This window comes from Macaca thibetana, chromosome 3 (assembly GCF_024542745.1).
Source record: "Macaca thibetana thibetana isolate TM-01 chromosome 3, ASM2454274v1, whole genome shotgun sequence".
Taxonomy (NCBI): Eukaryota; Metazoa; Chordata; class Mammalia; order Primates; family Cercopithecidae; genus Macaca; species Macaca thibetana.
Window position 1 is genome coordinate 134,517,050 of NC_065580.1, and position 10,592 is coordinate 134,527,641.

Below are 10,592 nucleotides of genomic sequence, written 5' to 3' on the forward strand. Positions count from 1 at the left end.
ATGTCTTCCCATCCTTCATATCTTCCTATCCTTCATATCTTCCCATCCTTAATATCTTCACATCCTTCATATCTTCCCATCCTTCATGTCTTCCCCTCCTTCATATCTTCACACCCTTCATACCTTCACATCCTCATATCTTCACACCCTTCATACCTTCACACCCTTCATATCTTCACACCCTTCATACCTTCACATCTGTCATATCTTTCCATCCTTCATATTTTCACACTCTTCATATCTTCCCATCCTTCATATTTTCCCATCCTTCATATCTTGCCATCCTTCATATCTTTACACTCTTCGTATCTTCCCATCCTTCATATCTTCCCATCCTTCATATCTTCACACCATTCATATCTTACCATCCTCCATGTCTTCCCATCCTTCTTATCTTCACATCCTTCATATCTTCCCATCCTTCATAGCTTCCCATCCTTCATGTCTTCCCATCCTTCATATCTTCCCATTCTTCATATCTTCCCATCCTTCACACCTTCACACCCTTCATATCTTCATGCCCTTCATATCTTTACACCCTTAATATCTTCACACCCTTTATATCTTCACATCCTTTGTATCTTTACATTCTTCATGTCCTTTGTCATGTAAGGTAACATTCATACATTCTGGGGGTTCGAATGTAGATATCTTTTGGGGGATTATTATTAAGCCCACTGTACCATCCTTCCTTCTTTTTACTATTCACAAATGCTTCTTGAGGACTTTTAAATGTTTCATGTCCCATGACTGATGCTGGAGATATATTGATGAGCAGAAACAGACATGGTCTTTGCCATATGAACTCAGCTTACACTCTAGAGGGGAAGGCAACAAAAATCAAATAGTCACCCATGTAAACATAAAGTTACATGACCATGGTAATGTACATAGGTCTATGAAACTGCAATAGAGTTGTTTGCTTGATCTTGTTTAGGGAGAGGAAGTAAGACAGTTAAGTGGTTTCTAAAGAAGCTATGGAAAGTCATAAAGATCATGTCAGGAATTTTGGTCTTTGTCCTAAGAACAAAGGAGTGCCACTGAGTGTTTTAAGTGAGAGAATGTTATAGCCAGATTTGCATTCAACAGCTCACTGTGTATACTGTGTGGAGAATAGACTGGGGGGCAGGCTATTTAGTTGTCTGGTGAGAGCAGAGGGTAATATTGAACACACAAGTAGCTGGGTGTCTGAGAGATATTTAAATGCTCTCTCTCTTTCTCTTGGTGATGCATTGGCTGCAGGAGGTTGGGTGTAGAATAAAATTATTAGAAGACTGAACAAATTTATATCAATGCACTTGAATATTAAGTAAGACCTCTGTGACAACTGAGAGGATACAGAGTGGAAACAGCTCCATCCCAATAGGAGCACGAGCTCTAGCATCTGTAGATTGAGCCCAGGAATGGATAATCTAGAGCTGGTCTGGAAAAAGGTGGTCTATGAACAAGCATTGTTCAGAAGAGTAGAAATACCTAGGTGGGAGTGGGGGCTGTGGGAGAATGAACTAGAGTTACTTCTAAGAGCACATGACAGTAACCAACAAATAAGAGCCTAGAAATAATGTTTAGTATAGGCATAATTTGAATGCCAAGTCCAGTAGATGTGGTGGGTAGATCCCAGGAATGGGTACTCATCAGAAACAACCAATGTAATGGAGATTCTGAAGTCTAGAAGGTATGACTGAGAGAATAAGAGACTCAGGTACAACCTAATAGCTCTAATTTAGATATCTAAAGGGTTGTCACTACAAACTAAATGTTTTTATTTTTTATTTTTAAATTATTTTATTTTTTTGAGACAGTCTCACTCTGTCACCTAGGCTGGAGTGCAGTGGTGTGACCTTGGCTCACTGCAACCTCTGCCTCTCGAGTTCAAGTGATTCTTTTGCCTCAGCCTCCTGAGTAGCTGGGATTACACGCACCCACCACCATGCCTGGCTAATTTTTGTGTTTTTAGTAGAGATGGGATTTCACCATGTTGACCAGGCTGGTCTTGAACTCCTAACCTCAGATGATCTGCCTGCCTTGGGCTCCCAAAGTGCTGGGAGTACAGGAGTGAACCGCCACACCCAGCCAGACTGAATGTTTTTAATCCCTGCAAAATTTATGTTGAAACCTAACCTCCAGTGTGATGATATTTGGAGATGGGGCCTTTGGGAGGTGATTAGGTCAGAAAGGTACAGCCCTCATTAATGGAAATTGTGCCCATATGAAAGAGTCCTACAGGAGCTTGTTTGCCCCTTCCATCATGCAAGAACACATGGAAGGCAAGATCTGTGAGAAAAAGGCCCTCACCAGATGCCAAATCTGCTGGTGCCTTGATCTTGGACTTCCCAGCCTCCAGAACCGTGAGCAATAGATTTCTACTGTTCACAAACTACCTGGTGTAAGGTATTTTATTTTAGCAGCCCAAACGCACAAAACAAAATAAAACAAAACAAGATTTTAGGCCAAAAGAAAGAAGAACATTAAGAAAAAATAGAGCTGTCTAACCAACCAGGTCATCTATCAGAGTTATTTACTCAGGAATTGGGATCTTACGGTATTCAAGCACTATTGAGGATATAGAGGTGAGGAAGACATGATCCTTGTCCTTTGGTATATCATTTTGGAAGTCAAACAATACCTATTGTTACTAGACAGGGGTCTGGATCCAGACCCCAAGAGAGGGTTCTTGGATCTCACACAAGAAAGAAGTCAGGGTGAGTCCACAGAGTAAAGTGAAAGCAAGTTTATTGAGAAAGTGAAGGAATAAAAAAATGGCTACTCCATAGACAGAACAGCCATGAGAGCTGCTGGTTGCCCATTTTTATATTTTCTTGATAATATGCTAAACAAGGGGCGAATTACTCATGCCTCCCCTTTTTAGACCATATAGGGTAACTTCCTGACATTGCCATGGCATTTGTAAACTGTCATGGCGCTGGTGACAGTGTAGTAATAAGGACGACCAGAGGTCACTCTTGTTGCCATCTTGGTTTTGGTGGGTTTTAGCCGGCTTTTTAACTGCAACCTGTTTTATCAGCAAGGTCTTTATGACCTGTATCCTGTGCCGACCTCCTATCTCATCCTGTGACTAAGAATGCCCAGCCGGCTGAGGATGTTCAGCCTCATTTTGCCTAACCCCTATTCAAGATGGAGTTGTTCTGGTTCAAATGCCTCTGACACTATGACCACAATAATGGTGGAGCATTGTATTTTATGTAAAGAAGGATTCAAACAAGATGCTCTGAGGCTCCAGAGGAGGGGCCATCATGTTAGCTTGACTTGGGGATCAGGATAGACCAATGAACAAACCAGTAGTATACCAGTGAGGGTATCAAGTTGAGACCTGGGCACTGGGAGAAGCTTGAGAATGGGCATTTTATGGCATAAAGCAGATCCAAAAAGATGGGAAAGTACACGCGGGAAAGTTCAGGATATGTTAAGCACACTAGGAATGATCCTCTACAACTGAGAACCAGAAAAACAAAGGAAGGTAACAGAGAGGGACTGCAGTAAACCTACCTTATTTCATAGCCCCATTCTCCCATGCCAATGTCCTAGAAACAACTGCCTTCTGAGAGTTAAGTCATCCTAGCAACATGGAATGAGTAACGCCAAAACTGTGCTAAGTCTTCTCAAAGAGACAGTATGTCTCCCGGACCAGATTAAGGCTTGATTGATTGTGTTGGCATATCTAAATAAAGCGTTGCCCATTAGCCAGTCATGGAAGCATGACAAGTTAGTCACGGAGCAAATGCCAGCAGAGCTACAGGCAAAATTCCACGGGGAGATACCTTGATGGGAAGACGAGAAGGATAAGTGTTTAATGTCAGGGAGAGCATGGTTGGCAAGATGATTGCTCACCCCATGGAAACCTGATGCCCACAAACATCCTGATCCTAAAACAAACTCTCCTTGATTCCGCAGCCGTGCTCCAAAGATTCTGCTGATGGGCTGAATTTCCTGGCAGTTTTCAAACAGGGAAATAGTGTTCAGGCTTTTAAAAATGTCTCATCAGCTAGAAGGTTACTCTGGGTTTTTTTGTGTGTGTCAGCTTTTCAGATGAATCTCATCAGAATGAATCTGTTTCCAGGAGTCAATAATCTGTGGTCAGAGGGAGGCTCTGGGTGGTAACACTGACATGCTGAGCTATCATGAATTCCTCAAGGCTCTGTCATTTTTTGGGTCTCTTGGTGGCCATCTGGATGGACTTTGGTTCATGATGGCAACCTGCTTTCATGGCCGTCTGTGCCGGCCATTTGCTTATTTGCTCTTGGACCCATGACCTGCCCTTCTCTTACTCTGTACTGTAAACAAAATCACATTTTCCAGCCATCCCCGGACACCTGGCTTCTGGCTGGGTGTAGCCAGTAGGTGAACTGGCGGGAGCTGGTAGAGCAGAGAAGTCTTGGTGGCTAATACTGCTCTTCCAGGACTTTGGCTACCTGTCTTCACCACCACAGGTGCACTGTAGCTCCAACTTCTGTCCATGTACCTAGCTTCTAGGTCCAAGGACTCAGCCTCTTCTCTTTGTCTCTATAGCCATGGGGCAGGGATGAGAGTGGTAGGGGTCAGGGAATAGTTATTTCCTGCCGTGTTAATCTCTCCGTTGTCTCATTGTCCCCTCTTATATGTCTCAGATCTTTCGTCCCCTTTGTAACAAATCTCCTGTGTAAAACTCCCTCTTTTTCCTTCCCTCCTTCCCTCCCTCCCTTCTTTCTTTCTCTCTCTCCCTTCCTTTCCCTCCCTCCCTCCCTCCCCTCGCCTCCCCTCCCCCCCCCCCCTCCCCTCCCCTCCCCTCCCCTCCCCCCCTCCCCTCCCCTCCCCTCCCCTCCCCTCCCCTCCCCTCCCCTCCCCTCCTTCCTTCCTTCCTTCCTTCCTTCCTTCCTTCCTTCCTTCCTTCCTTCCTTCCTTCCTACCTTCCTTCCAGATTCTCATTCTGTCATCCACACTGGAGTGCAGTGGTGCGATCTCGGCTCACTGCAACCTCTGCCTCCCAGGTTCAAGTGATTTTCCTGCCTTGGCCTCCCAGGCAGTTGGGATTACACCACCACGCCTGGCTAATTTTTGTATTTTTAGTGGAGATGGGGTTTCGCCACGTTGGCTGGGCTGGTCTCAAACTCCTGTCCTCAAGGGATCTGCCCTTCTCAACGTCCCAAAGTGCTGGGATTACAGGCGTAAGCCACCATGCCCGGCCAAAACTCCCTCTTTTTCTAATACTTGGGGTGGCTTGTTTTCCTAACTGGGCTGTGATTAAATCAATTTCCATTCAATCTCCTAGGTTACCAACAGTGCAGACCCTCAAATACTAGCCAGAAAGGTTGGAATTTAACCCATGGGCAATCCTTCTTAGTTTGGAGCACAAAATAACTAACCAGCCATCATACATTTTCTTGGGTCATCAGTTTCACCTCTAGATTTGGGACAAACGCAAAAGCTGTGATTTTTATGCTAAGACAAAGGCATGCTTGTGCAAAAGTCACGTGATTTTAAGAACAACCAGGAGACTTCAAAGTATTTTTGCACTTGTAAGAGGTCAATGAGTATCTTTTTCTGTTAGAACTGCTTTGGAGGAAAAGTGTTGAAAGCATTGCCATAAACCAGGGCTTGGCAAACTTTTTTTTTTAAGGGTAACTATCTTATGCTTTTAAAGGGCCACATGGTAACTGTTTTGTGCTTTGCAGGTCAAATATGATCTCTGTTACAACACTCAACTCCCCCATTGATGTACCATAGATCCTATGCAAATGAATGACTATGGCTGTGTTCCTATAAAACTGTATTGGTAGCAGGCTGGTTTTTGCCCTCACCCCTATATTAAGCAATGAGTTGTGATGGGGGGTGGTTATGGGGGGTTAGAGATTCTATGTTTTTTTTTTTTTTTTTTTTTTTTTTTTTCCAGACAGAGTCTTGCTCTGTTGCCCAGGCTGGAGTCCAGTGGTGCAATCTCGGCTCACGGCAACCTCTGTCTTCTGGGTTCAAGTGATTCTCCTGCTTCAGCCTCCCAAGTAGCTGGGATTACAGGCATGTGCCACCACGTCTGGCTAATTTTTGTATTTTGGTAGAGACAGGGTTTCACCATGTTGGCCAGGCTGGTCTCAAACTCCTGACCTCAGGTGATCCATCTGCCTCGGTCTCCCAAAGTGCTGGGATTACAGATGTGAGCCACCATGCCTGACTGGGTTAGAGATTCTTAATGGATAATTACCTGAGTGAAATTGTGATCTAGGAAGATTGACGGCAGTGAGTATATTTACTTGGAGGAGGGAGAGGCCAGAGGTAGGGAGATTAGTTAAATGACAGAGGCAGGAGAATAGGGTCTGGAGGCAGAGAACCTAAGGCCAATTAGCACTGACTTCCTAGAACTAAATCAAAAGGAAACCCCCAACTTTCCATGCCCAAGTAACAAAATGATCAGGCCCCGCCACTCCCTGCCACTCCTTTTCTGCATGGCAACTGAAAAACTGAAAGCACCTCCAATTGGTCCCCTCCTGCAACCAATCAGGCTGATCGTGGGCCAAGTCTTCATTTGCATGAGAGTATAACTTTGCAACTTCACTTCAGCCTCTGATTGGTTGCTTTCTGCAACCAATCAGACTGATGGGCAGCCACTACTTCATTTACATAGGGTGTGTACCAAGTAACCAATGGGAAACCTGTAGAGGGCATTTAAACCCCAGGAAATTCTGTAACTGGGCCCTTGAGCGGCTTGCTCTGCATGCTTCTACCCTGTGGAGTGTGCTTTCATTTTCAATAAATCTCTGCTTTTGTTGCTTCATTCTTTCCTGGCTTTGCTTGTGTGTTTTATCCAAGTCTTTGTTCAAAGCGCCAAGAACCTGGACACTCTCCACTGGTGACATAAGCACCTTGGTGTTAACGTCAAGAGGTTTGGCAAACCTAACCCAGGTGCGAGAGTGTCAGTTTGGAGAGACGCTGGTTCACCTCTTTTCTACCCAATCATAACTCCAATAGAGAACGTTCCAATGGTTCCGCCTCTGGACGAATTTTAGGAACCCTTTGGCCAATATTACTCCATTCTTTTCCCCTCGGTACCTGCAACTTTTACACCTCTGCTGCCTCATTTTGTTCTCTGGTACGCTCCATGCAGTCAGCTGGGCTCTGAGCCATTGACTTTCCTGTTCAACTGAGAAAGTGACTCAGGGCTTCTCTTCCAGTTTCCAATGACTGCCACATTCTGCGTGGGGCAGCCCCGAATGAATATAACTAATTAGCATTTGCAAAGCGATTCCTGTGGCTGGGGTGAGAGCCAGCCAGAAGGGCCAGGTATAATCACTGTTATATCTGTGGCTTACATAATTCCTGGTCCACCCTGGAATGATTTTTTAAGCCTTGTTAATTGGGGGAATTACAGTGTGAGTGCTGAAAAGCAGCTGTGGTTTTAAGTGCTACAAGCATTTCTGTAGGTGGTATAGAGCTGGGTGTAAATGTTGATAGACGTGTGAGAGAAATTACAGCTCAGGTTCCCGTGCAGCTGCTCTGAGGGAATATTGGACAAAGGACGTTTCTAAACAGATGTGCAATTAGCAATTAGATGATTTTAAAAGTCATCTGATCGATGTTTATGCATGGATAAAGAAAAGATATTCCTCGTACTCCGGTGATCTGAGTGAAATCAGAACACCAGTCTGAATTGCCTGTAACGAATTCTGGGGCTAGGAGTTCAAGGACCCAGTAAGACCTAGTATTTGACAGATCAGTAAGGTAATTGTAGTTTACAGTAATCTATTATGTATTTCAAAATAGCTGAAAGAGAATAATTTGAATGTTTCTAGCATAAAGAAAAGACAAATATTTAAGGCGATGAATATATCAGTTACACTGATCTGAGCTTTAAAAATTATATGAATGTATTAAATTACCGCATACACTCCCAAAATATGTACATCTATTATATATCAATACATTAAAAAAAATAAGTCGAAAGATCAGGAAGAGAGCAAATTTGAAGTGACGGTGTCTGGAACCTAGGAGGTGTTATCGAGCAAATGGGCTCACCACCCAATGTACACAGAACCCAATACCATGGCATCAGCTTTTGAGAAAAGAAAGGCTTTAAGTCTGGCCAGCAAGGAGACAGGAATTGGGTTCAAACCTGTCTCCCTGATTTAGGGTCTGGGGCAAATTTTAAAGGGTCAGAGGGCAAGGGAAAGAATTTCAGAAATTTGGCATGGCAGGGTCTGATGGGAGTGCTTTAAATTTGACAGTTTACAGGAAGGTATGTTGAAGAGGATTTTAGTCCCAGATATTCCTGGCCAATGAACCTCTTTTTCTTTTTCTTTTTTTTTTTTTGTGAAAGAGAGTCTCACTCTGTTTCCCAGGCTGGAGTGCAGTGGCACGATCTCAGCTCACAGCAACCTCCACCGACTGGGTTCAAAGAATTCCCCTGCCTCAGCCTCCTGGGTAGCTGGAACTACAGGCACACACCAGCAGTAGAAATGGGGTTTCACCATGTTGGACAGGCTGGTCTCGAACTGCTGGCCTCAAGTGATGTACCTTCCTCAGCCTCCCAAAGTGCTGGGATCACAGGCATGAACCATCCCCCCCGCCACCCGCCTAAACCCCTCACTTCTAAAGGAGTTCTGACAGTCAGATTCTGGTCACATCCCAGTCTTCTTGGTTCCATGAGTAGGAATTGTTGATTCCAGGTGTTGTCAGAGGTCAAAGCTTTTTCCATTACATGTGCCCAGGGTTCATAAGTCATAGTTTGGCTCTGTTATGCCTATGAGGATGTTTGACGTTTTGTTAACCACAGAGCAGGCCCAGTTTGGACTGGTCCTGCCTAGATACTTAACAAGAGCTTGTGAATGAATGGCTGAGTGCATGGCATGGCTCAATTACCTATTCCCAAGTTCTTTTACTTGAGGAAGAATTTTTTGGCTGGGTATGGTAGCTCACACCTATAAATATCAACATTTTGGGGAAGCCAAGGCAGGAGGATTGCTTGAGGCTAGGAGTTCCAGACCAGCCTGGGAAACATAGTGAGACTCCACTTCTACCAAAAAAAATTTAAAAATTAGCTGGGCGTGGTGGTGCATGCCTGTAGTCCCAGCTACTTGGGAGGCTGTGACAGGGGGCTTGCTTGAGCCCAGGAGGTTGAGGCTGCAGTGAGCTACGATAATTGTACTCCAGCCTGGGCAGCAGAGTGCGAGCTTATGTCTAAAACACACACACACACACACACACACACACACACACACACACACACACACAGAGAGAGAGAGAGAGAGAGAGAGAGAGAGACAAGACTGCTTTTTACTGAGGATTATTACACTGCAGTCTCTAGTGAGACTCCTTTACTGACTGAGTATTCCTAAATTACCTACTTCAGGCAACTCAATGCATTTATAAGAGGTTCATTTACCTGATTTACCTGGTTTGTTGGGGGATGAATCCTCAATGATTACTGCCTGCCTAGTGAAAGTGAAGTGTCAGAGTAAAAGCACTAAACACTGATTAGCTTTTCTATGAGGCAGGCATTGTGCTAGGTTCACCAACAGAACAGCTTTCGTTAGCTCCCGATAGCGCTGTGACTTGTTACAACTTCTTTTTGATACCTGGGAAATGAATGCTTAGAAGATGATGGGAAGTTTTCAAAGTCAGGTCGCCAGGATGTGACAGAGCTATGTTGACACCCAGGTGACTGTGAGACTAACCCATGTGGTAGTCACAATCCAGAAACAGCAGACTAGCAGCCTCCCTAAAGTGGTCTGTGCCTGGATTTTTGTTTTTGTTTTTTTTTTTTGGATAGCAATTATTATTACTGTTATTTTGAAATGGAGTCTTGCTCTGTTGCCCTGGCTGGAGGGTAATGGTGTGATCTCGACTCACTGTGACCTCCATCTCCCGGGTTCAAGTGATTTTCCTGCCTCAGCCTCCCTCCTGAGTAGTTGGGATTACAGGTGTTTGCCACCATGCCCAGCTAATTTTTGTGTTTTTAATAGAAGTGGAGTTTCACCATGTTGGCCAGGCTGGTCTCGAACTCCTGACCTCAAATGATCTGCCTGCCTTGGCCTCCCTAAGTGCTGGGATTACAGGCAGGAACCACCAGGAGCCGGCTGCAATTATTTTTCAATTTAAATTTGAATGCCCTTTGGAGGGGTGTGCCCTCCCCACAGGGAGGAAGCTCCACTACTCCCTCCTTGTGATTTTTACAAGGGTAGTTTTTCACCTTTGTGTGATGTGTCTAGCCCTGGAGGCGTCTGAATTTGCTCGCCCTGCAGAAAAGGGCAGGCAGGGTCTTCATTTTCTCCCCACGGGTCACACACCTCCTGTACCATCTTTGCACTCGAATGGAACATTCATCAGTTCTCGTCTGGCCTTTTCTAACACTTGTCTCAGAGGCCAAAATGTCTAATCGCACCATGAGTAGTGAGTGAAAACCTTAACAATCTCTGCTCCATATTTGCGAGAGAAAAATGATTACCCCTCACATTAAATGGGTATAGTGTTCAATCCAGTGTATAATAGGGGCTGCAGTGCCAAGATACCCATTGATGTGAGAAATAAAACATTTGTTCAAGGAAAGCAGGCCAATCAGAGGGTGTGCTGCGGGTGGAGGTGGAGGCCAGGAACCTGACAGGGGGAGA